Source organism: Micropterus salmoides, unplaced genomic scaffold (assembly GCF_014851395.1).
Source record: "Micropterus salmoides isolate LMB-PRFRI ecotype aquatic unplaced genomic scaffold, ASM1485139v1 Ms_hic_scaffold_5, whole genome shotgun sequence".
NCBI classification, from domain to species: domain Eukaryota; kingdom Metazoa; phylum Chordata; class Actinopteri; order Centrarchiformes; family Centrarchidae; genus Micropterus; species Micropterus salmoides.
In genome coordinates, this window is record NW_024044237.1 from 8720363 (window position 1) to 8746411 (window position 26049).

The 26049-nt window shown below is 40.7% G+C and overlaps 1 protein-coding gene across 2 annotated transcripts in view; it reads left to right on the plus strand.

The window, feature by feature from the left end:
• The first annotated feature begins 9940 nt into the window (after positions 1 to 9940).
• il1rapl2 (interleukin 1 receptor accessory protein-like 2) overlaps positions 9941 to 26049 on the plus strand; it is a 451036-nt gene continuing 434927 nt past the window's right edge. The window contains exon 1 of one of the 2 annotated variants that reach the window (XM_038699673.1): positions 9941 to 11526. The gene's annotated coding sequence lies outside the window, so the exon portion shown is untranslated. The remainder of the gene's footprint in view (positions 11527 to 26049) is intronic. The other variant, XM_038699671.1, reaches the window with a different exon arrangement.

The window sequence follows — 26049 nt, forward strand, 5'->3', positions numbered from 1 at the left end:
GACTACAGTCAGGAGCATGCACAGATGTGTGCACGCACATCTTCCTACGCATGCAAATATGCAGGTACACACTCAATCTGCACACGGAGAAAAACCCACAGCGTTCAGCATAGCGCTAATCAGCTGTCTAATCGTCTGTCAGTTCTCATATTTATCACCAGGTTTGGGACATATGGCTCTGCTTTGATCAGGAGACTGTGTGTATTTCTGAATGTGTGTGTATTTTGATGCCAGAGCCAAAGCACAGAGACTGCACAGAGGCAAAGGATAGTTTTCAAGAGGTTTAATAGAACTAACCCAGCTGAATACAGAAAGCTATGAACTAAAACCATAAATGTCTTGCCAACCAAAAGGCACCCCGACAAACTCACAGCACAAACTAAGCTGTTTAACTAAACCCTTCTGAAAGGTATTCACTGTTACCAAGCAATCTTAAACATAGTGGGCATTGTCTTCTGTAGTAGCTAGGGGACACTGCCATGGTTGCTGAGGACAGGGGTTGTAATAGAAGCACAAAGCTCCAGCCCAGGCAAGATCAGGACCATGGACAGCGTCTGTGATATTTTACAGTATATTATAGTGCGTGAGCAAAACATCTACATGCAGATCTGTTTATAATTAAGGAGTGTGTTTCTGTGTTAACTAGCTGTAAAATGTTGTTTATGTTACCAGTTTCCAAGCTGCTCGCTTGCATAGACTACCACATTCATGCTTGACATTCTCAACGATGGCTGTCAGTTTGCACACACACAAACAAATCTGTGTGTGTGTGTATGAGAGAGTGAGAGAAAGAGAATCAACCACCATTTAAGACAATTATGCAATTTGTCAAATGCTTATTTACCCTTCAACCTCTGTTTCCTCTTTTCTGTTCTCTTAATGGTCTGTATGTATCTTTCATTCTCTCCTCTTTTCTCATCCTCTCTGTGCCTCTAACCATAAACCTCTTCTTTTTCTTAACCCCTGTTTCTCAGCTCCTTAATTGGACAACCACCTCTAGAAATCTAATTATGTTTTAAAATCTCTGGAGAGACAGGGACAGATATAATGTGCATATGTGTGTGTGTGTGTGTGTGTGTGCGTGTGTGTGTAGCCATACATCCTTTGAGGCTGCCTAGCCCTTTCATGCATGGCGTCCACATTTCTGGACAGTTATTGTAACTCCATTTTGGGTTACTATATCACTGTTATGTTCTCCAAGTCATTTGAGGACAGTGTCAGTTGATTGATAGCAACACTGTAACAATGGTTACTCTCTTGTTTTCCAAATATTTATTGCTTGATGACCTCATCAATCCAAGATGACCGATGGCCATGTGCTAAATGCCTCAGGCATATCTGTGAAAAACTTTCAAGAAGGTTAATCAAGATAAAAAAAAAATAGTAGTATGTATTGTATAGTATTATTAACAAGTTTATGTTTTATAAATTAAAATTTAGAGTAAAGAGTAGTTTTCATACACCAAAAACCAACTGTCCACATATGTGGACATCGTGCAAGAGTGGAGTCAGATTGCGTTAAGTCAGATTTCTGTAACCTGCTAGTTTATCTATTCTAAATTCGTAAAGATGTGATGAAATGTATTATATTTTAATAAAACAGACATTTAACCAATATGAACATTAATAACCATGCAAAAGTGCCTATTACAATGTTAAATGGCAACTTTTGACTGCTTTACAGCCTTTGCAAGAAATAAAAATAAGCACTGTACTCGCATACTATAAAGAAATCAGTTTTAACTAGAACTATCTAATCTGTTAGATGTTGGATATTGATATGTTAAAACTGAGAGTTAGATGAGGATAACAATATGCTGCTGGGATTCCGCAAACATATAACTACAGTTATAAATACCACCGTGAGTGTTTTTCCTGTAGTTGTTCCTAAAATATGTGTTTTATTGTTCATTTTCAACTATTAAGCTTAAATACATAGCATAACATGACATAATAAAACACAATATTCCATATTGTTAGGTGTGGCTTTTTACTCCTTTGTTGCATGGTGTTCACATATGTGGACAGTTAAATAATTTAAGAATAAAAGAATTTTGAAAAAAAATGTAAATGGATATGTAGTTTAGCTGAATTTTGAGTAAAACATCTTTAAAAAACTTGATAATGTTTTTAATAATTCATGCATGAGAGGCCTAGAGGCATATCCCAAAATTCATTTTCTAAATTGCTCATTTTTAGAATAATGCTAGTCAGATACAATTAACATATGGTGAAGCAATGGCATGCACTCTGGACAGATTTTTCTAAGAGAGAGAGAGTTCTTAGTTCTTGACAGATAGTTGGTGCCAGTTGTGTCTATTACATTAAGCCTGTCAAGCCCTCTGTTCTAGTACGACACATGTACATATGCAGTTACAATGATAAAGGTGGCAGATTTACCACTCAGACTTTGTATTCACTTTTGAAACATTAGGTCTGTGATTTCACACATTAATAAGATACTTATCTTATTATGATGATCAACGTGTGCAGATAAACACACTGTTAAATCCGTTCCTTACACTCTTGCTCTAGTGATTTTGGTATTGGAAAGGCGATTAAAAAACCCCCACACAATCCATCTAATTTGGTTTCATTTAGATACCGAGTATTGCTCTTATCAGAGCCGCATCCAAAAATCCAAAGCTTGTACGGCCTACCGTGCTGCTGTTCTTGGCAGGGGTTTAGCGATGGTCTTTCAAGTCAAAATGACATTGGAGTAGGTTTCTATTTTAGAGCCGACGTATGTGTTTTAAACAATGTAGTGTCCATTAAACCAGAACTTGAGATGCTAATTCATGCATTCATTTCATCCCGGTTAGATTACTGTAACTCCTTTTTTACCTGCTTCAGCAAGCTCTCCCCTGAACCGTCTGCAAATTGTCCAAAACGACCAGGTCCAGCCGGACAAGTCATGTAACACCAATCCTGTTTTCAATACTTAGGCTCCCTGTCAAGTAGGCAGGGTAGATCTCAGACCTGCTCCACCAGGCCACTTAGGTCCTCAAACGAAGGCCTACTAGTTGCTCCGTGTGCACGTCTGAAAACTAAAGGTGACCGTGCATTTCAAGTGGAGGCACCTACGCTCTTCCCTCAGACCTACAAAACAGTTGAAGACTATATAATGTGTACAATCGTGTGCCTTTTAACAGCCATAAAAGCCTTGGTTTTATTGACTGATTACTTTTATGGTTTTATGATGTTTGTTGCTTATGTTTTGATTATTTTACAATTTTTATTGTTACCTGCTTAGCCTATATATTATTCTAAAGCACCTTGTGACATGCTCTGTGAAAAGTGATTTATTAAATACATTTTACTTACTTAGAAGGCCTTTATGGGAACAGAGAAAAATTGTTACACATTGCAAAGTGGTAGTTTACTTAAAAGTAAAACAAAAAAAGACTTATTATTTATGGTGTCTACCCTTTTTGTCATCACCATATACAGTTTTGGTGTCAAACAACATTGTGTCAAATTAAATGATACTGATCCGTCCTTTTGACCCTTTGTATTCATCGTAATTTGTGTCACACTAAAGCAAATTTTATGAAAGATAGTCACAGCCTCTCACTGTGAGAGTGTGAGAGAAGTCAAGCAGGGAACACAATTAGACACACATTTTTCAGCTGTTTCAGGTCATTTGGAAAGTGTGGTTATTCTGTTGGGATTTAAATGACTGGACTGTAGGCCATGTGGATAATCTTATTTGTTCTCTCTAGTTTCAGAAATGCCACAATACAGCATAGTCTAGAGTCTGGGACCCAAAGTGAAACTAGTTCCCATTTAAAGTGTTAGAATGAGTCTCTTTTTTTATTATGTTATTGTCGTTATGTCGTATGTTAACTAAACAGCACAGCAGACATGGCTCACATGTTGTATGTAATATTTTCATCTTAAAGTGAATGGGTAACATTGATGACCAACAGTGAACAGGGGCTTTTCATTCCACTTCTGTTCCCTTTTGGTTCTGATGCTATCTACATGGGATTTTTTTTTCCTGCTGCCAGGCCTTGTTTGCCTTCTAGGTGCTGCCTCAATCAACATCACCACAATGTGTGCTGTTTGTTGGTTGCCTTCAACATCAAATTTAAGTCAACAGGCGTCCCTTTAGTGACAATCTTGAAAAAAGATTGTTTTCCATTTAAATCTGTGGAATTACAGTCTGGGCTATTTGATGGTGAAGCCGCAACTCAGTTGAACATCCCGTCTGATGACATAAAGTGTTGCTGTTCTATACATAGCTTTGAAGCCAAATTGAAAAAACACAAGCTACTCCTCTCTGTAACCACTGACTCACTGCATTTTATTGGATTTACTTTCTATACAAATGTCCTTGCTTTTAATTTGTCTAACATTACACTTGCTTCTGCCATGGTACGTGTGTGTGTGGTGTACTACTGTGTGTAACTTTGTATGAGATGTCTTGTCTAGTTTGTTTAGTGCTCTTCTGTCCCTGTGCGTGTTTAATTGTGACCTGCCAAGGGACTGCACGTGAAATTGAGCTTTAAGCAAACTGTGGTATAATACATCACATGGTAACATGCATTTTTTAGCTTGTCTGATAGCATGTACTATCACTCCTGCTGTAGATTTAGATTTATGATTCCATATGTGTAGCAATTAGGTTTGGCGCAATGTATTCTGTTGTCAGTTTTTATATGCATTAAACAAATGAGACATAGCTGTTTCCTCCAGTTCCCGTCTTTATGCTAAGCTAAGCTGCTGGCTCCAGCTACATATTTGACCTGACAAATGTGAGAGTGGTACAGATCTACTCATCCGACTCTCGGCAAGAACTGGAATTATTGTATTTCCCAAAATGTAGAACTATTAATTTGAAGGAAATTGGGAAACAAGCAAACTGTGATACATACATACATCATGGTTCCCCATAGCAAGATGCAAGCCGGGATTCGAAACAAGCATAAAAAATAATATTTCTAGTAGCCACCAGGGTATTGATATGCTGATTGGCAGCGAGAAACACTAATCAGCACACACATGAACCTCATTTAAAAATTGGCCAGAATGCTGGCTTTTCACTAAACTTAGCTGAGAAACACAATTAATCCAAGGTTTTCTCAAAAGAATCTTAAATCAAATCTCATCCGTCCATTAACTGACCATGCTATCTTCTGTTCGGCACTGAGCAGTTTTGTTTAGATTTGTTTCTTGTGGATAATGTGTTTTCTCCTGCATGTGGATCTGCCTCTGAATAGTTGACACTCTGCCTGCTGGCTTTTATCCACACTTCTGAGCTCTCCCTTGGACATTTTAACCAACAGCTGCTAATGAGATGTGGATTCCTTCGCCCAGACCCGTATAATTAGAGCCTTGAGAAGGAGAAAACATACTGGTGCACATCACTGCTGGAGGATGCAAAAGTTTCCATGCTGCCCTTCCTTGAGTACGCTCTCCAGTGTTCACACCCAAAGCAACAAAATGAATAAATTACAACTGCTGACCAGGACTAACAATAACTTCACAGCAGTTTATTTCCAGGAAAATTGGTTCTTGCTCAAATCTGGTGGCACAGTGGAGCTGCATGAGTATACTCTGATTCAGGCGGACTGTGATACACAGATCAGCAGCAAAACAAAAGGGACGGGGGAAGTGTGTTTTAATATCAAAAACAAGTGGTGCTTAGTCGTGCCTGTTGAATCACAACTCTGTTCACTCATGCTGAAAACGTTGCCTTTTCTCTGCAAGCCATTTAGCTCACTCTGGGAGTTTGCTTCAATCATCGTTGGTGCTGTGTACATCCCCCCCTCAGGCAACAACAAATGGCATGCCATGCCTACTATCAGGACAGATAATAAAAATTAAAACCAAACACCCCAGACTCTGCAGTCTCCATTCACGGCAACAGGAGGAATGAATTCCCCTCCTAACACAGGAGAAAATACAAAATACAGAGGAGCTTCTTTGACACCACCATTAAAGGTTGATTCCCTCAGTTCTCTAATGCCCTTCATGACATACTTCCAACATACTAATGCTGCAGGCAGACAGACACATTGAAACTTCCGTTCAAAAGTATACCCAAGACACAGAGAGTGCAATGACTCCATCATCACTACAGAATGGGAGTCTCTCAGGTACCCACCAGCGAGCCCAACTGCAGAGTACTCAAAACCCAGGCCTGATGTCTGTGTGAAGCCACAGGTCTGCTCATCTTCCCCCAGCTCAGTTGTCAAGCCAATTGAGTGATTCCAATTCCAGAGGAAAACCTTCACCAACAACTTTAAATGGGATGAGAACATATCCCAGTGAGACTGTTTTACCTCAAAGTGAAAACTCTGTCTTCATCTACTCACCTCCTTGTCTAAAACTTCGTTCTACCACCCAATGCATAATGTGTTTCCTACAGTACATTAAGCTCACTCTCATCCAGATGAAGTCAATGGGGCCTGGATGTTTCAAAGTTGCTCCTAGTTTAAATCAGTCCTATTGACTTTGGTGATCCCCTGACTTTTATTTAGCACCACCATGAGACTGGCATGCATGATTTTCAGTGAAATATCTTGGCAACTACTGGATGCATTGCCATGACATTTGGTACAAACGTTCATGTCCCCCTCAGGATGAATTGCTGGTGATTGTGTTGGTCATGGCGATCCCCAGACTTCTAGCACGTTTTAGGTCAAAATGTCACTTTGCCCAATTCTTTGGTTTATGACAAAATACCTGCAAAACTATAATAGCATTCTTTTAATCCCACGTCAGCTGTCTTAGCATTGAGAGCTAATTAGCAAATGTTAGCAAGCTAACACACTAAACTAATATAGTGAACATGTTAAATTGTATACCTGCTAAACATGCATGCATTCTTATGCAAGCATTTACCTCAACCACTGCACCCAGATACAATCCTGTAGAGCCACTAGCATAGATGTAGATGTGTATTCTACAACTAGCTTGCGCAACATAAAACTAGAAGTATATTTTAATAGAATTTTAATGATTTTACTCAAACAACAGTATGTACCTCACAAAGTCTTAAAATAACCGGCATTAAAAAATTCTGTATGAAACCCTGATTTTAAGAAAGGTCTTTATAGCACAATCACTTCATTGTCACCTGCAGCAGTTCATTTTGTATTTTCTTCCATTATTTCCCTTATCATTTCTATTATTGGAAACATTTTGTGACTTGTGACCAGGAGGTCTACTTTACTCTGTTACTGTTTAACTGAATTTAGGCTTTTTGGACACAGATTGCGGTTGATTGGCATAAAAATACTCTGGCAGCAGGACCTCAAATCAACCCAGGGTCATTTGCTTTGTGAAGAAGTTTCAGATGACATGTGAATAGGTAATGACAGAATTTTCATTTTGGTATGAATTTTTACTTTCAGGTAAAACTATGGTTGTTTTTCTTGAAACAACCATGACCACTTCTATGTGTCCAATTTTAGACGTCACAAATGCTCTTAGATAGACTGTCTCCGCTTGTAGGGACAAGGTCCAGCATATTTTCCGCACTGGTGAGTGGCTCCTTCGCTGTCTGCTGCCCTCCATCTAGAAACGGCATGACACCAGGGTGAGGAAAAGGGCAGGAAGGATTGCCAGTGACCCTACACATCTAGTTAACCATCTGTTCCAAAGCTTTCCATTTTGAGACGGTCAGTGATATTCCAAATATTCCAACAGCCTCTCCACACATGCTTTCGTTCAAGATAACCACCCTCACCGCACACACCCCCTCACTGGGCAACTAAATAATCTTTCTTAACATCTAATAATAATTAATACATTTGAATTTGCATGATTTCACAGTACTTACTATCTGTACAACTCTTAAAAATAGATTAGAAATTTTTGTACATTTTAGTGTCAGAAATATACAGTACAGTCTCCAGTATGCATAATTCATTTCATGCATCTCATTCTTTTTCAGCATGACTTATTTTATGGTATGCTGGACCCAGGCACTAATGAATACTCATTATACTTCCTCCTTGAGCTACAGCTGTACAGTTTGCAAGACTATTCAAATGCACATTTTTAATGAGGGGCTGGATGGAGGGTTATTTATATGTAGCCTCATGTTTTTTGAATGTCTTACCTGTTTGTCAGACATGTAATCTTACCTTCAAGACAGCTCCTGCTGACCATCTGTGAGTGGTGCCCCTCTGCACAAAGGTTAATGAGGAAGTCCCTTCCTTCCTTCCTGAGTTGTCCATGAAAATGTCTGACCGTTCAAATTCTGAGTTGGTCTATTGCATCGTGCGGTAACCAAGCCACTAGTGATTAAGGATGATTTTGTTAAATGCCTTAAAACAACACGAGTTTAGTTCAAGTGGATGGATGGATCAACCAATCATCAGAATTTGACACCGTTTCCTACCTGCAGTCAGTGTTGGTTTCTTTCAAGTTTAAACCATGACCCCGATCGTTCCCTTTTTAATTATTTTCACGGTGAAAGGTCTTCCTAGCAAACCATCTTTCCACAACCCTTACCAAGTTTGTGTCAAACCTTAACCCTAGCAATGTCAGGTCATTTTTATGACTCATTTTGAACTGTTTTCAAAGGCACTGACATATTAAGCTGGCCTGAAAGTCATTCTGGACAAACTATGTAACTAAATGTATACCATGTAAAAAAAAAAAAAGTTTGATTGTGAGAGACTTTGTTTGAGAGTATGAATAAATCCACCCGGGCAAAACCCAATGCAACTCCATTTTTATTTTTCAAGAGAGTGTGATTTGACCCTCCTGGGGAAAAAAGATCTGAAGGGCTTAATCCCATAAATAATTCTCTAATCAACTCAGTGTGTGGTCTTTTTACACATCTCCATGTACATTTTGAAGATCTGAAACATACATCTTGTTGTCTACATGAGCCACTTAATCCATTTTAATTTACATGTATCTGTTTCATCTGTTCATTCAATTACTTTTCAATAAAACTAATGTTGTTCTTTACATTACCACCTTATCTGTCTATCTGTCTGTCTCTCTGTCTCTCTATCTGAATTGTTGACAGACATCAGATACATGGTTCATTGTTATATCACATTTAGCAGATAAGAGGTACCAATGTAATTTCATTTTATTAAATTGTTTATTCACAGCTTTTAACATTGATTTACCCCTATTGCTTTTTTAAAGGGTTCTTTCAGTGATCCCCTTCCTCCCTTCTTCTCCTCTGACAATTTCTCTCTGCTACCAAAAGGGGGCAACAAAGCGGCACTTTTCAACATCCTGACCCACCAATAAATAAATAAAGACCAACAGCAACACTTGCATATTCTCTTACTCTCTCTCTCTGTCTGTTACTTATCTCCTGTCTTATTCTTATTCTTTGCCGACCCTTCTCTCTCTTAACCCCTTCTCAAATTGTCATTTGCTCTGGTCAATAAAAAAAGTGAAATAAAAGAGGAGGAAAACAAGAATATGGCTTAAAACTCACTCACTCACACACCCCGAGTGAGAGAGAGATCTTTAGATTTTCTTATTTTAATGTAGTTGCATTTTCAACTCTTATATTGTTTAACACACTTTAAGTGTGTGTGTGTGTGTGTGAGTGAGTGAGTGCGCGTCTCGTGGTGCTGAAGGAACAGCGCCCTTCACGTGGGGAATGAAGCAGCCGGCTGCCTGTCCCATTCATTTCTGTTGGTGTCTTATCTCCAACAACACAGTCATTTCTTCTTTATCTAGTACAGCAAACTATCTGGAATCTGGAAATACGTGCCGGTTTGAATATCAACACGCACGGAGGAAGGATATTTCTTTAATTTCTTTGCCCACAGCCCCCCCCCCCCCCCCCCCCCCCCCGGCTGCTCTGCACTCTCTTGTAGTCTCTCAAGGCACTTTGGATAAAAGCCTCCGCAAGAAATGGCAGATATTATGTATCTTATCTATCCGTCCTTGGCCAGGTGGTGAAGTGTCTGAGGGGAAACGAGTAGGTATTTTATTTCCAGAAGGGAAAATAAGGCGCATCTGATCTTTTCTCCCCTTCTCTACAGTTTTTTCGGCCACCGAGTCAAAAGTGGGATTTCTCTTTTCTGTTTTAATCACAGGAGTGGTATCTGCCTTCCACATATCTTTTTCTTCTCTCTCAGTCGTTCTGTCTTTTATGTTGCTGAAACCTGGGAGACCCAGCTCCTCCCCTCCTCCTCGTTTACTCCTCTTAGAGGAGAACCCAAAAGAAGCAGCTCAAGGCTTCGCGCGTCTCCTTCTCCCGCTGCTCCAGCGCTGCCAGGAGGATTTCCAAAAGTCATTTCAAGTGGACTTTTGTTTTTGTGATTTTGGCCGAGGAGTGCAGCTCGGGACCACATCCAAGAAGAGAATGAGGGTAAAGTACTCTGACCTGTGAGGGACGTGTTTCTGGAGAGTGAGAGAGAGGAAAGTAAAGAAGGACAGAGAAAAGAGGAGGAAACGGAGGAGAGAAATGGAGAACATGCGTGGTCTTTTATTTCCAGAAATATTTTTCCGGATGGATTAGGACAGAAAGAGGAGACTCGTTGCCTTGAAATCTCACATTTTCTATTGTAGACTACTGGATGTGGACTGATTGCTTTTATTGATCCGCAGATTGACTGGTTGACTGTCGGCCGTTATCACCCGGCAAACTTGGACTTGTGGGGGATTTTAAGACGGGAAGTGAATCCTGCACTGCAGCTTTTGGCATAACACGACGCATCTGCAACAGCACCTCCGGATTGATTACTTGATTGACAAATATATCGACGACACCAGCCTGCACAGTGGCACTCTAATGATTGATTACCTCAATATTGTATGCCCTTTAGGAATATTACATGGACGCACTCTATCATAAAAGACACAATATGAAGTACTCACACTGAGTACCGCCGCTACATTAAAGCTCCAGCAGGAATATTACAAGGTAGCACATGGGCAGAAAGTACCATAAAGTACTATAATAATGACTATAAACTGATAATATGCCACAACTGTGAAATTAGTATAAGAATTTAATAGGGATTGTTATAGTGCAAGTGCTTCGCGGGATTCCAGTTTGGAGATTGGAAGTTATTTTTGGCTGCGCAAAGTAGAGCGACTCTTCCACACCACTGCCCGGGCAGAGACAGACTGAACACGGAGGTCTACCTACTTGCCTCTGTCTTACATCCCGTCCTGAAGCAAAGGAGTGGGATAGACAGAGGGCTGAGGAGACAGAAAAGAGAGCGGAGAGAAAGGGACAGGACGCGTAGCTGCGGTTGGAGCAGACTTAGCTTTCCAACATCTTTGTGAAGGAGGGAGAGGAAAAGGATTTCATCCTTATGCAGCAGGCAAGACTTTCATGTTAAAGGCTGTAAATGTCCCTTTTTTTGGCAGAGAAGAGGGGAAGAAACGACCTCATCTAGCCTTTCATTTATCTACCTTTTGTCCTGCCAGTTTGGAGAGCTGAGAAATTTGGCAGCACCTGACAGCGGAGACACACAAGGAGAGGAGCCAGAAGAGGGATTATTTCAGCACATTTTTGACATTTTCAAGATTCTGTCATCAGCGTCGCTTGGATTCAGGATTAGCTAGCCTACTCCAGTACACCAGGTGAGAAGATCACCGCTCTCTGATTTTACGCGTGTGTGACGAGTTTACCTAATGGGCTGCTTGTGCAGCGTGTGTTTGCCTGTGTGTTAGAGAAGAAGAAAGGAAGCGACAGAGAGTTATTCGCTCGACTGTGTGCGCGCGCGCGCCTGGTTCGTGGGTGTATGTGAGAGGTGAGAGACCGGGTGGCGGTGAGAGCGTTTTTACGCACGAGTGAGAGGAAGCGAGCACGTGTGTGTGTGTGTGTGTCCATGCATTAGCGAGAAGCCGCAAAAAGCGAGATTTTGAACTTAGACTGACAGAAGTCAGCTCTTTCAACACTTTGATTCGACTGCTTTGGTCCTTGAACTCACCATAAGGCCATCCGGCTGCTCATGATTCATTCATCAAACTGCATGCGTGTGTACGAAGTAACATGAGTGCGCTAAAAGCCCGGCGTTACGGCTAAAAGACAGTCTCTCAAGAGAAGAACAGGAGCGTTCAGCAAGAGATGTAGTGCAGAATAAACACACCCAAAGTCAGCTAAAGATGCAGAAAATAAGTTATTTGTCTTGTGATAATCCCTCCTGTTCCTTTTCCACCGTTACACATTCATTCCTTATGAACAATTGGCCCCTGAGTGCAGACATGTAAAAGCCCCACAACACAGCTACGTTTTGCTGGGTCTGGGTGGTTTACGTCTCTTTTTAAATGTCTGGCATCTTTTTGTTGCAGTGTCCAGTCTTTTTGCCTTTTTGTAGTTGTTGCCTCTCTTTATGGTTGTTTTCAAGTGGTCATTTCACATCTTTGTGTTTTTCTGATAAACTTTCCAAAAATAAAATAAAATGTTAACAGTCCCTCTAACCAGATGGGGGCCATAGACACCTTGGGCCCCTGAACCTGTGCCTGTTAGGGTCCGTTCAGTAATCCATCCATGCCTTTACATAAACTGATCTATGTACGAATTTACGACACACACTCTACTTGAACACAAAAATTAGCAGGGGATATATGCTCCAAGAATTCTCTTCAGCCTTGTGGGGTGAAGCACCTTTGGGTGAAAGTGTGCCGTTTTGGTTCCACTGTATAATTTCCCCATTTGTTCAAGTCTTCCCAAACACAGACACTGTTTGTCTGAGTGCTTTACAGCCCAGCAGGTGCATTCTCTCCCTCCCTCCTGCCCTCTCTCTCCATCTCCATCTTTTTTTTCTCTCTGTGAGCGTGTGCAGAGAAAGAGAGAGAGTGTGTGTGTGTGTGTGTGTGTGTGGGTGTAGGAATGCAACAAAAAGTGAGTGCTTGTAGTGTAATTGTATGTGTGTGAGAGAAGAGCAGAGAGAGGAAGACAGAGTTGGATGTGTGTTGTCTAATCGTGTGTGTGTTTGAATGCCCTGCTGTTCCATTGTAGCACACGCACACACCTACACACACAGGGGAGGGATGCGTGGGGTTTAATTATCTCGGCCGTTTAGCAGCGAGGTGTGCATCAATCGTCAGAATGAAGGGGGATCAAGCGCCTGCAGGTGTGTGTGTGTGTGTGTGTGTGTTGATTTATAGTGTGAAACCGCTGTCGTATAGATCTGACCAGCAGGTAGATGGACTGGCAGCAGAATGCCTTCGTCACGCTGACCAACACTGGCCATCTATTACCACCATGGGGTGCAGGGGGTGTGTACAGCAGGCATGCAGGGACGACAGGAAAGACGTAACAGTACTTGATTACAAGTAAAAGTCCTGCATTCACAACCTTCTTTAGTAAAAGTGCAGGAGTATTATCAGAAAATAGTGTTCGAATGAATTTGAAACCAAAAAATATAGTTTTGTTTTCAGATTTTTGTGTCAAAGGAGACGACAGGACAAGTGATTTACACGGCTGCACACATGCATTATTAGATTGTTTATACAGATGCATCAATCAAATGCAGTTTACTATTGTAACTGATTGAGGTGGAGCTAGGACTATACGTAAAGTTGGGTGGCTGTGGTCTGTTGCACCTGTAACTCCACCCAACTGTGGTGTCAGTGGGTCCCCAAGTCCACCTGTACATCACTGCAGCAAGGTGAGAAGTTAAACCACTGGAGGTCAGCAAAAACAAGAGTCACATGTAGTTCACTTAGTTTTAAAGTGCAGCAGGCTACGACTAAATGTTCCACCATCAGAGAGGACGATGACAGAACAAGAATACAGAGAAAAGAAAAAAGTAGAGATGAAAGACGGGATGAGAAACAAGAGGAGAAATGTACTCACAGCAGGCAGGTAGAATGAGAGTGGGAGATGATGACAGATGACAGGTCAGGAGATAAAAAAAGGAGGAAGATGAGAGAAGAGGAGCGTAGTGCAGAAGGAGTCACTGCTGTTCTCTCTATTATAATTGCTCCATGGTAAAAGTAATTCATTTCGTCACCTGGTGCTCCTGTGAAAGACTGAATCCCTGCCAAGCCACTGGAATGAAGTGAACCAAATTTAAAAAGTTGTAGTCCGTCTATCCATCCATCCATCGTCAACCGCTTATCCTGCATACAGGGTTGCGGGAGGCTGGAGCCAATCCCAGCTGACATCGGGCGAAAGGCAGGGTACACCCTGGACAGGTCGCCAGTCCATCGAAGGGCCAAAGTTGTAGTTGTTTCTTTAAATGTTTTTAATCCCCCTGTCCATGTGATCATCTACATATCTGTACAAACACCACAAAAAAAATCTGCTCAGTGGAACTGTTGATCTTTAAAATAATAACATGTCTGAGATTTAAACTAAAGTGAACCCATTAAGGTGAAGACGAGGGATGAACTAAGAGACAAAAAAATGAATAAAGAGGATACCAGGGATGTAGGAAGCAAGGAACAAGGAAGGAAAAGTGGGGAAAAAAAGGAGGATGATGAGAAAGGAAAAGGATTAAAGGTAGAGTGGCTTAAGGAGAGGAGTGGTGATATAGTGAATGAAGAAGGGAGGATAGATTTAGAGACATGAGGCCAGGAGAGAAGGGAGAGGAGAGAGAGATCCATAAATTGTGGAAGGGATGACGAGGCGCAGAGAGGAAATATACGAGAGGGGAAGACTGGCTGAGAGGGCAGGAGGATGAACGAGAAAGAAAGAGGGGGAGAGAGATAGGAGGATGCTATTGAAGAGCTATAAGCTGCATTAGTCTAGATTTGAAATATCGTAGATTCAGCCTGTTTGCACCAATTATTCTTACCGTAGTCTAGTTTTTGGTCTGTTACTGGAAACCTCTGAAAAACCAGCAAATGAAAACTTGAGAACCAAATACAAACTGCTTCCTAAATAGCAGAAAGGAAGCATTGCCTTCAATGCAAAATGTTGCTTACTGGTGTTTGTTGGCATTGTTGGCTTTTTTCTTTGGAAATGACAGCTGACATTTACTCATATGACTCTGTTTCATGTCCAGATTGAAAAATGGCTACACCAATAAGGTAAAATCCATTGGAATTAATTGCAAAACATAAAATATGTCAGTGACAATAGAAACCCAGCTGCTTTTTTGCCACTTTTTTAGTTTCTTTGGAGCTCTGTGGTTCTCTGAGGCTCTGATTATACGGCTTCTGTTTTACATAGAAACCTCTGATCAGTTGTATGCCGCTTGACATGTGTGAAACTATTAAGACTTGTGTATTGCAACATTTCAAAGAGCAATTTTGATCAAAGTGATGTCATACAATGTAGGAATCCTCACACTTCTGCAAAACTCTGGGATAATTTAATTACATGCGTGCTGAAATGATCAAAGAGTCTTTATTTTTGTGTCATATGAAAGAACCTGCTCAATGGCATTTTGGCAAGAGGAAGAAATACATTTTGCCTGGTGATTAGTTGCATATTGAACATCTGAAATACTAGCACATTTTATCGAGACTTACTGGAAATGGCAAGGCCATGCCAGTCAAGTCAGATTAATTTAAAAAGTTGTTTACTATAACAGTTTGTAATTAGGTGCAGGACATATTCTGTTTAAAGTACAATTGTACAAAGCAATGCTGCCTTTCTGCTTTTTGTCAAGGTTTTTGAGGGCACAGTAACCTTGTATAAAGAAAACGATTGTTGCTAATGTACAAAACCAATCAGACCAAACATTCAGTGCGAGCGTCCACATGGTGACTAGTCGATCAAACTTAATAAACTTAAAATTATGAACACAGAAGTCATACAAGCATGTAGTGTCAGTTAAAATAATAGTCAACATTTTTGGAAATAGGTTTCTTTGCTCTCTAGCCAAGAGTTAGATGAGATGATTAATACTACTGTCAGATCTGTTTAATAAATACGAAGCTAATATAAAGAAGAGGGGAAACAGTTTCTGCCTAGCAGCACCTTGAATCCAGGAAACCAGCAGAGATTTTAAGAAATCATGGCACCCATCCATTAAATAGTTCAGCATAGTCTGAAAAAACCACAACCTGTTTCCATTCTTTATGCTAAGCTATACTAAACGTCTCCTGGCTCCAGCTACTTACTTAACGGACAGACATGAGAGTGGTATCAATCTTCTTGTCTCACTTTTGCAAGATAAAGAATTAGCATATTTTCTCCCAGTTGGAGAACAATTGTATGAATATAGTGTGTTGTAATACATAAAAAGTCAGATAGAAGGATTTAGAAGACGAAAAAGTACTACTACTGCTGCTATTACTACAAATAATGGTAATGCACGTTGTTATGGAATTGTTACAGTGCCTGTAGGTCAGCTCCAATCTGTGTGGAGGTCAGACTCAGCTCAGATAGGAGCCCTGCAGCTGATAAGGATTCAGTGATTCAGTGTCTTGCTCATAGTCAGCAGGGTGGATGCCTGCTGACATGAGGGTTTGAAGACCATCCAGTTGAAGGTTGGTGTACTCCACATGACGACCTCCAGGAGCGTGTTTGTGTCTGTGAGCTCTGACTTAGATTAATTAACCTCAACACAAATGTAAAAAGGTTTTGAAGATTGTCATGACTTGTATGGATGTTTCAGCCATGACGCGAATGGGACAACACACTTTCTACCGTCCAGGCTTCAGAATTAACACATACTTCTGGAGCCACAGTGTCATTTAGTAGTTTAGTGTTTCTTCTGCCTGAAGTAGACACCAGTGCTCCTTGCAGCATTACTCATCCTGCTGGTCACAGCGTCTGGGCCTCGGCTATTAACTGTCCTTGTGTAAGACATTCTGGTCGCAGGCCTCATTCTAGCGTGTCGTCACTTGACAAAAGAGGCAATATGCTTTAATGAGACTGGATCCCAGAGTGAGACTACATTTTTCTTCTGAGTCCTGGGTAGGAAAAGTGGAAGAAACCTTCGCAACGAAGCAATACCAAAGTACTCTGTCTTGCTGCTGGCTTTTTCAAGTTACATTTGTCTACATTTAAGCCTCTCTTTAAAAGTGCATGCCCACAAGCTTTACATTTTCTTGTTTGAAAGAATCGAGTTAAACCTTAAAAGTACAAAATCTTAGCAAGCAGCAAGCTTATTTTATAGTATTTAAATTACGTAAGTATTAAGTTACATAATTCCCCTTCTTCTAACAGTAGGGAAATGGTTAAATAGGGTTACAGCAGAAATAAAAACAAATGTGTGTGTTTGAATGGATTTGTAAGGGTTCTCTTGTGTGCAAATGGAAAGAGGTCGTCTGGGGTCAAACAGAGCTAATTTAACAATTATAATAATTGATGCAATGTTTGCTGACCGTGTGTGTTTGTGGGTTGGTGCGGATGGCATTGATGGGTAATGCAGGGGTGGGGTGTTCAAGGGGGATTATGCCCTCATCAAACCGAAACACTCATCAGTAGTGATGGGAGCAGGGCCAGTCCTGTGCCTGTAAGGAACACATCACAGCTCAGCTAATCTGGACTCAACAGAGCATCCAGACACGCACACACACAGACACACGAGATATGAGATGACTTTACGTTCATAAATAAACAAGTTTGTACTGTACATGCATCTGCAAGATTGTCCTTACCAAGAAAACAATAGTATTCGTCAATTTGATCAAACCCCTTATAACAACCCGTGATTATACTTTCCTAAAAAACAAGGTCTTGGAGTACTAATGATGACTTAACATGGTCAGTCCACCACGTTGGTCCAGACTGAAATATTGGTAGTGTGAGTCCTACTAACTTGGTGATCCCCTGACTTTATTCTAGCACCTCCAACAAATAACATATTTCACTTATAACCTACCAGATACATTGGATTTGGTAACTGGATATGCATGTTTGTCAGGGGATGAATCTTAATGACTTTTCCTCTAGCACCGCCGTGAGCTTGGAATGTGGTTTTGAGTGTGTCAACAACTATTGGATGGATTGCCAAGACAATTGGTACATTTCTGTCCCACTTTTCATCTAGTGCCGTCTTGTCTGTCTTGTCTTGGTTTGTGCCCAAATACCTGCAAAACTAATGATATTCCCATCAGCCTCAGCTGTACACTGTGTTTGCCATGCCAGTTAGTAAATATTAGCATGCTAATATGCTAACATTGTGAGCATGGTGTACATCATACCTGATTAATATGGACATGTTTGCATTGTCACTGTGTTAGCATGCTGGCTGTACACTGTGTTTGTCACGCCAATTAGCAAATATTAGCATGCTGATATGCTAAACATGGTGAACGTGGTATACATTATGCCTGATTAATATTGACATGTTTGCATTGTCACTGTGTTAGCATGCTGATGTTCCCATCTAGCTTAAGGCTCTGCTGTGTCAAAGTACAGCCTCACAGTGCAGCTAGCATGACTAGAGACTCTTTTGACTAGTCTTGTTCAAACCTCTTAAAATGTTTGTGTTCAGTTGACATGCAGGAATCAATTTTATGTGCTTATTATGCACATAGTGCCAATTTTTAATTGCTTCATTGTGACATCAAAGAACCTGATTTTATAGTCCTTGATCCCACTAACAGTAAAGCTTGGCTTCTCGATCATAATCTCTCCTTAAAAGGTTTTTGCTGATAATTACAGAAACCACCGCTGGTTTGTCTTTGTGCCACTGATGGGGGCAACTTGTTTTAGGAGGCATTGACAACCAACCTATTTTGCCATTTAAGAATAAAGACTGAATCTCTCTGGGAGTGAGGAGCAGGTGTCAACCACGCCGCAAACTGGGACTGAGTAGCAGGGGTTGGCCAGGCTGCTGAGTGGGCGCAAGTAGCTGGAGCAGCGAAGAGGTCAAGGTGCTGGGCAGTCTGAAAACTTCCCCAAAGGTAACTCTAGATCAAGCATGGAACTGGCTGGACGCTAGTCGTCTGGGTGCTGTTAGCCAAGGCCTAGCAAAAAGAGACCAGAGAGCTGGATGACAAGGAACCTTGTCCCCCAGAAAGGAGACTCCTGGGAATTGTCAGAGTTTGAATCAAGCAGGAAGCAATCCACTGAAGAAGGGACTGGCTGGAGGCTAGTAGGTTGGTGGCTAGCTGATTCAGGAGCTGGAGCTGGCAGGAGGTTAATCGGACTGACTGTTAGCAGTCCGGGAGGTTGGCTCAGGGTAGGAAGGCTGCACACTCACAAGCCTGAGCCTAATCGACTGGAGTGCAGGCGAGTGACAAAGTTCCACATAATTGTTCAGTCACTCCTGGAGCTTCCAAACACCAGGGCTTAGTATTGTCTTTTCAAAAGTGGCTATGGTCCTCACATTATCTTTTATGACCATGGTACTGCTCATATCAATTTATCGATGGCGGATCTCACCTCCTCTATATCCTCTGGTGGAAAGTTGATGTCCGCTGTGTTCTTGTGTGGCCAGTTCGTACTGTCAGTTTGTTCAAGTGGGGAACAAAAACAAAAGAGACTGGACCCAAATGCAGACACTGGGGCAGGTGCAGTTCAATGAAATTAAATCTTAAGCTACACAGGCTTATGGGAAGGTGAGGCAGGCAAGTGAAAACCAGGAAAGCAGTCCAAACAGGCAAACAAATCCAGAAGTGAGCAGGCAAGAATACAAATCCAAAAGTACAGACGGGGTCCGAGGGAAAACACTGGGGAAACAAAGACTAGCGAAATAGAGAACAAAAATCAGGGCAGACAAATAAAACAGGTGGGAAAACATTGGCAGGAAATTAAGTTACAGTTATATTGTTTTAAGTTATCTCAATGTAAATTAACTGGACAAAATTAGTCAACAACCCAAACTCAGTCAGATCAGAATTTCTTGAATAGATACATCAGAGGACAAACTCCTTCTTGATTTCATAGGCATCTGTAATGTCATGTATATATTGTTTTTAAAGCATTTTATTGTGATAGTATTCTGCTGTACTATATACTGTATAGTAAATATTCACTGTTCCAATAGTAGCTCTAAACATTGCTGAATCTGAAGTGTAATGGAATTACATCAAATAAGCATACAGTAAGAAGTAGAACAATAAACCGTGAGCTGCTCCTGGTTTATTGTTCTACTTCTTACTATATGCAAAAATCAGGCCCGTACATCTCTATTTCGTGTTCCTTTTCTTATCTTTTGCCCCTCACTCCATCTCCTACTCCTCACTGTGACTCTCCAGTTCACCCTTCAGCACATCTACCAGTGTGTGTAGCCTATCCTTAGTTGACTTAACATGGTCTGACAGGCCAATCCCTATGGATTCTGATCAAATAGAGCAATAGTGTACACAGCAGCAACAGTGCAGCACCAGCCTGCTAAAACAGCAGCCATAATATGGAAAAGATCAGCATCCTGCAAAACTGATTCGACACGTTTATCTGCTGATTCTACATTGTTACCCGCAACATTTTTAAAGAAGTGGTTAGGCTGGTATTTAGCTCATGACATGTGTTACAGGTCATAGTACACAGCAGAGCTTGTAAATGGAATAAATGGAATACCAGTATAGTAATGTGTATTTAGCCATTTTTTTATGGAAAAGGTTGCTTTTTAAAACAGTTGTTGTAGATATTAGTGCAGAGGCTTGATCTAAGCCTTAGACACATCGATGAACACTATAAATGTTGTTTAATTTGAACATAAAACTTACTGCAAGTGGACGCTAACAATGTTAGGCCATGTTTTGTAAAATGTTTGGTCAATTGTTGTAAAATGGTCTAAAACGTGAGTAGAGTAGGAAGAACTCATCAATGATATCACCTGCTGAAGTGATGTGCTGGAATGAAAACCTGTATGATGTTGGATGTCTATGGGAGGTGGTTAATCTCAGCTGTTTCTGAGCTGCTTGACATATTTCAGGACAGTACAGATCAAAGGAAAAGTCTTGATTATTAAGGCCTGAGTCACAAAAAAGTCACAAGTCAAGACCAGAATTAGCTATGAACAAGGATTTTTTGTCTTTCTTGCTGGTTTGCACAATCAGATGCATTGATATCTACCAGAGGTCGGAAAATTTAATTCATAGATCCACTTATTTTATGTGCCACCAATGTATTATGGATCTGTATCATTGCTACAGCTCCTCTTGCTTGTGCAGGATGATTGGCTACTGTCAGAATGATTCAGGAAAACTAAGAGATGATGCACTGAACACTTCTTAAACCTTAATTTCAAAACTTTCATGATATCAAACTATTCCACGTAAAATGCCAAGTATTTTTTGATTTTGATTTTGAAGTCAAGTCTAAAGTTACTGGGTATGTGACTTAACACATCCACATCTCTGATACAGATTTTATTTAAAGCTATTTCACTTTAGAAAGAAAGAATAATTACAAATGAAAAATTGAATTCATAAGTAATAAAACACGGTCTTCCTCAATTAATCACACTGAAAGGATATTTGGCTACAGTCTTACTTGGGATGATTGTTAGGATTTTGGTTTTGTGTTCATGTTTTTCCTTATTATCATTTTCCTGTCTGTCATGCTTTGGGGTGTTGTGTGCCTTCTGTGCAGCCTTGTTTATTCTTATATTTAGTCTTTACCTGTTTTGTCTCTTTTTTCCTTTTCTCTTCTTAGTTTTTAGTTTATGTCTTTGTATTTAGTCCTTAGTCCCATATCTCCATGTTTAGTGTAGTCCTGTTTCCTGTTTGGTCCTGTCTCTGTTCCCTGCCTTGGTTTTGTTCTGTTTGCAGTTGTTCCATGTTTTCTGTTTTACCTTTGCTACCTGCCATTGCACTCAGCCCTCCCTATGACAATGATATGACCAATATGGCTAATACTAGCTTTAAAAAGAAAAAGCTAATTTCAGATATTGCTGACTTTATGACTCGTCTCAATTTGTGCTTTTTTAAAACTACATTTTAGTATTTATCATTATCCTGTAATTTCGCAAAGCTGACATAGTCTCATTTGGCTGCTTCTGTCCTGTCAGGATTGATTGGAACTGGTTGCACTGGTGTTTTGACTAAGTTGAGGCAATTTGCTGTATAAATGATCCGACTTAGCATTATGTTACATTGTTAGACTGGCTGCTGTACAACGTTTTTTCACAAATCATCACATTATCCATCCATTGTGCATTTGTTCAAGTATTACACTGGTGTCTATGCAGTACTGAAGAGCATCACCTGGGCTGAACACGGCTCAGTTTGCTGCGCAACGTTATACTACTTGTCAGACTTCTTAGCTGTTTCAGTGAGAGGTGCCAAGGCAGGGCTCTGATCAAAGACCGCTACAACTAAATTTAAATCAACACGGATTATACGTGTCACAGCCAGTTTAAATGGCTTCAAATCAACAGTGGAGCAATTAAAGCCAACAGGCACGACACCGTCACAGCCAGTTAAGTGCCAGTACATTTACTTATTCAGAAATCAAGTTCATTTGATGTAAGAGCCCAAAGAGTCTGTGTCAAGCCACAAAATCAACTTTCTGATGCACATACTCATTTATGGCTTTGACATACCGTTGATATTTTTTTCTAATACTGTAAGAGGACATCTCCCAGGTTCAAATATTGGGATTTGATTTAGATGAAATTATGTTCGATTTTCTAATGAGGTTAGTCCAGTTCTACGGATGATATTTTTCTAGAAGAGGAAGGACACTTAGAAAATAATTTTACATAGCCTAGTGACTGTATTTCTGAAAGACATTCAGAACTGTATAAATCCTCTGTGTATTTGTGTGTGGGTGTGTGTGTGTAGGCTTTAAAATGACAGGTTAACCTGTGTGTCCTCAGGGGACTCTTCGTTTTCAGTCCCCAGTGCAACAGAAAATGGAAACGTTGGGTGTGTATGTGTGCCTGTGAAAATAAGAAACAATGGAGGCTTCTTCTATCCCTGAGTGTCCTGCTCTAGCTCTCTTTCCTTCCCTCCCTCACTCTGTCCTTCTTCACTCTCTCCATTTATCTCCGTCAGCCTCAACATAGCAGCTGTGGCTTTATTAATGGAGAGGAGAGAAACAACATAGTTTCTAGTTTCAGTGGACCAGATTGAAACCTATCTGAGGGACTTATGGGTGCTACAATTTGCATGATGTGAAAAATATGAATAGATTAATTTGACGATACTGAAAATGACCTTTTTTTTTGCCATCATGACTGAATTTTAATATAAGCTCTAGGCTGCTGCAAGTTGTGGTTGGACAAATAGACAATTTGGAAAGCAAGTTTATCTGCGTAGCTACATTGTGTTGACTGCAGCTGGAACATTATAATGCTGAGCTGCACCTCCTCATCGGACAGAGAGTCCACACTGACACTGACTCTGGTGACTCTGACAGGGCCACAGTCTGAATAAAGCTGGAAGACTTTTGCACAAATTGTCTCTTTTCTTGCCAGAAAGTGTTCTCTGTGTTCTGGTTGCCCGTTTATGATGTTCAGGGATAACATGTCTCAGATCAGCAGGGTTACAGAACTGAATGTGTGTCTGTGACCATGAAAAGTCAGATATTGCAAACATTATAATACTGAAGTTAACATTTACATGTATGAAGTGTTGATTTTATATACAGTTGTGGGAGATGTCCAAGCACCTGTGGGAGTTGTCTGCTGATGCTTTAAAAGGTAAGAGATTTCCCTGGAGAGGTGGGACTATGTTGTCGTCCTTCTAATGGTGTTTGTAGGCCTTTGTAATTGTGCCGTGTCTGCAGTTTGCGCAAAAACCCTGGCACATGCCTCTTGACATAGTGCTAGCCATGCTTGTTACACTATAGTAATGTGTCATGCAAGTGCAAAGACACGATGGCCATTTTAAATGTTTTTATTTCTGTGACGCAGAGGAACTGACAATATCCGGCTGTGGCTACACACACCCTATTTGTTAGTAGAATAAATTCAGGGTTGGTCAGTCCTGTGATTAGATTTGTTGACAGAAATAAAAAGATCATCCAGTCATCCAGTAATCGAATAATCACCAAATACTATTACTTGCCGCCCCTGGCACCGGGATCAGCTGTGTAACTAATTTTACTGTAAATGTAACAAGCCAAACTCACGGACAAACCAGTTGGAGAACAATTACACGAAATCCAGGGTTATACATTTACACCTAAAGAAGTGTGTATTACCTTTGCTAGCCTTCATCTCAACTAGCAATCATGATTTACGTTAAATGCTAATAAAGGATAAACAGGATTAGGTGATGATTTAAAATCCGTTTAAAGAAATGGTTAATCAGTACTCAGCTCTGTCAACACTGAAACTGAAATTGCATGTTGCTGGCCTCTGTTTTTACTAGTGGCATTCTTACTGATAGTCTGCCTTTTTATAGCTGTATGTATATCTGTTATCTGTGACTTTGTTTTATTTATTTATTTTCTTCTGGGCTAGTTTAATGTATACTGTGCATGTTGCTATGTTCGTACTCTGCACCTGTCAGTCATTGTCTATGTATGTACTCATTATGAACTAGGTTGTACGTTGCATCTTTTATTTATGAATTATTTTTTTTTTGTTCTATGTGAATTCCAACATTCAGAGTCAATGCAGGAAGTGACCCGTTGTGCAGCGAGGTGGAAAGTAAGCATGTGGACGTCGGGGTGGTGGAAGGGTGTGTAGTGTGTCTGACTTTGATGCAGAAAAATGTTGCATGCTGTCACAGACTTGCAATTATCATTCACCTTTTTATTAACAATAACCGTAATCTTCTTCTGACCTTAACTGTACCATAATTGCACAGGTATTGTAGAGAGCAAGATTCTAAGAATGTTGGAGGTAGTTACAAAACAAGAATTATGACGCTTTTCCACTGCTGGTACCTGCTCAGCTCGCCTCGCCTCCACTCAACCATCGTTTTGGCCTGCCGTTTTCCACTGCAGATTGTAACCCCTTAATGTAGCTGGTTGTCATCAATGTCTATTTATTTAAGTTAAAACGTTTCAGCATTACTCAGAATCTAAAGACAGAATATTGGTATGAAAATATTACAGCTCTGCTGGGTTGGCTGCAGTGGTCTGTGTGACTGTGACGGACCAGAGGGCTCTGTGAGCGTGACTGGCTGGCCGGCTTGTCAGCTTGCCCTGCTGGCACATGTGGAGTTTCTCAGCTCTACACAGTTTCTCCTCAGAACTTCTCAGTGGATTCAGCGATGAAACAGCATACAAAAATGTTTAAAAATAAAACACTGGCCCCCATCTGGTGTGCGCAATGATGATACCAATCATTATAGTCTGCAGTGTTTTCACGTCAAATTTTAGTATCGCCTCAGCTTGACTCAGCTTGCTTGGAACCTTGACGGAGGTGATATGAAAAAAAGTACCAGTTACAATTGAAGACTAAAAAGGCAAATAGAGTCGAGGTGAGACGAGCTGGTAGCATGAGGTGAAAAAGGGCCATAGGAGTCCACAACCATGCTAGAGGCTGTGCAAGGCTGTACTCAGGAACAGCTGTGCTCTGAGCTAAATGCAAAAGTCAGCTTGCAAGTTCACAGTGACCATGCTAAAATGTTTACCACATTCACAATCTTAGTTTAGTCGTCCGGATTGACATGCTTATCTGGCAATAGGATTTATTCACTAACCACGATGGTCCACTGGGGTGGGAAAACACATTTTCTTGCTTACTCTTCATTCACAACGTTTTGTCTACTCACTGGAACTTATTTTGATCATCAAAATTTGTTGGAGTGTGTATGTGTGTGAGTGCAACGTACATATAAAAACAAAGGCAGGGTAAGGAGAGAAGCAAAAAAAACAACAGAGAGAGAGAGTTTAGAAAGAGAATCTGGCAACTGAGCCAAACCTGTTTATGTAAACATTAATCTTGGCTAAACTGCTGATAGATTGGCTTTACACACACACACACACACACACACACACACACACACACACACACACACACACACACACACACACACACACACACACACACACACACACACACGCACGCTCGCGATATAATAGCTTCAATCCCACCTCTCTCAATAGATATACTCCCATGAATACGACACACAGAGAGAAGCGAGGCTGTTTGTAATTAAGTTCTACATGTGCAAATCCAGTTGTGAAGCATTGCTTATGAGATCGGCTGTATAATCACATCGCCCCAAAAGGGAGAGACCGCTTACTTAGCATTTAAATAGGTTCCTTCCCCCTGCAACTGTGTGTGCGTGTATGTGTGTGTGTGTGTGTTTGCAGCACAAATACTGCACTACACTGTATTTCATTGTGCGTGTCTTGCTTTGTGGAAGAGAAAAGAGTGTACATATGTGTGAGCGAGGGTGTGTTTG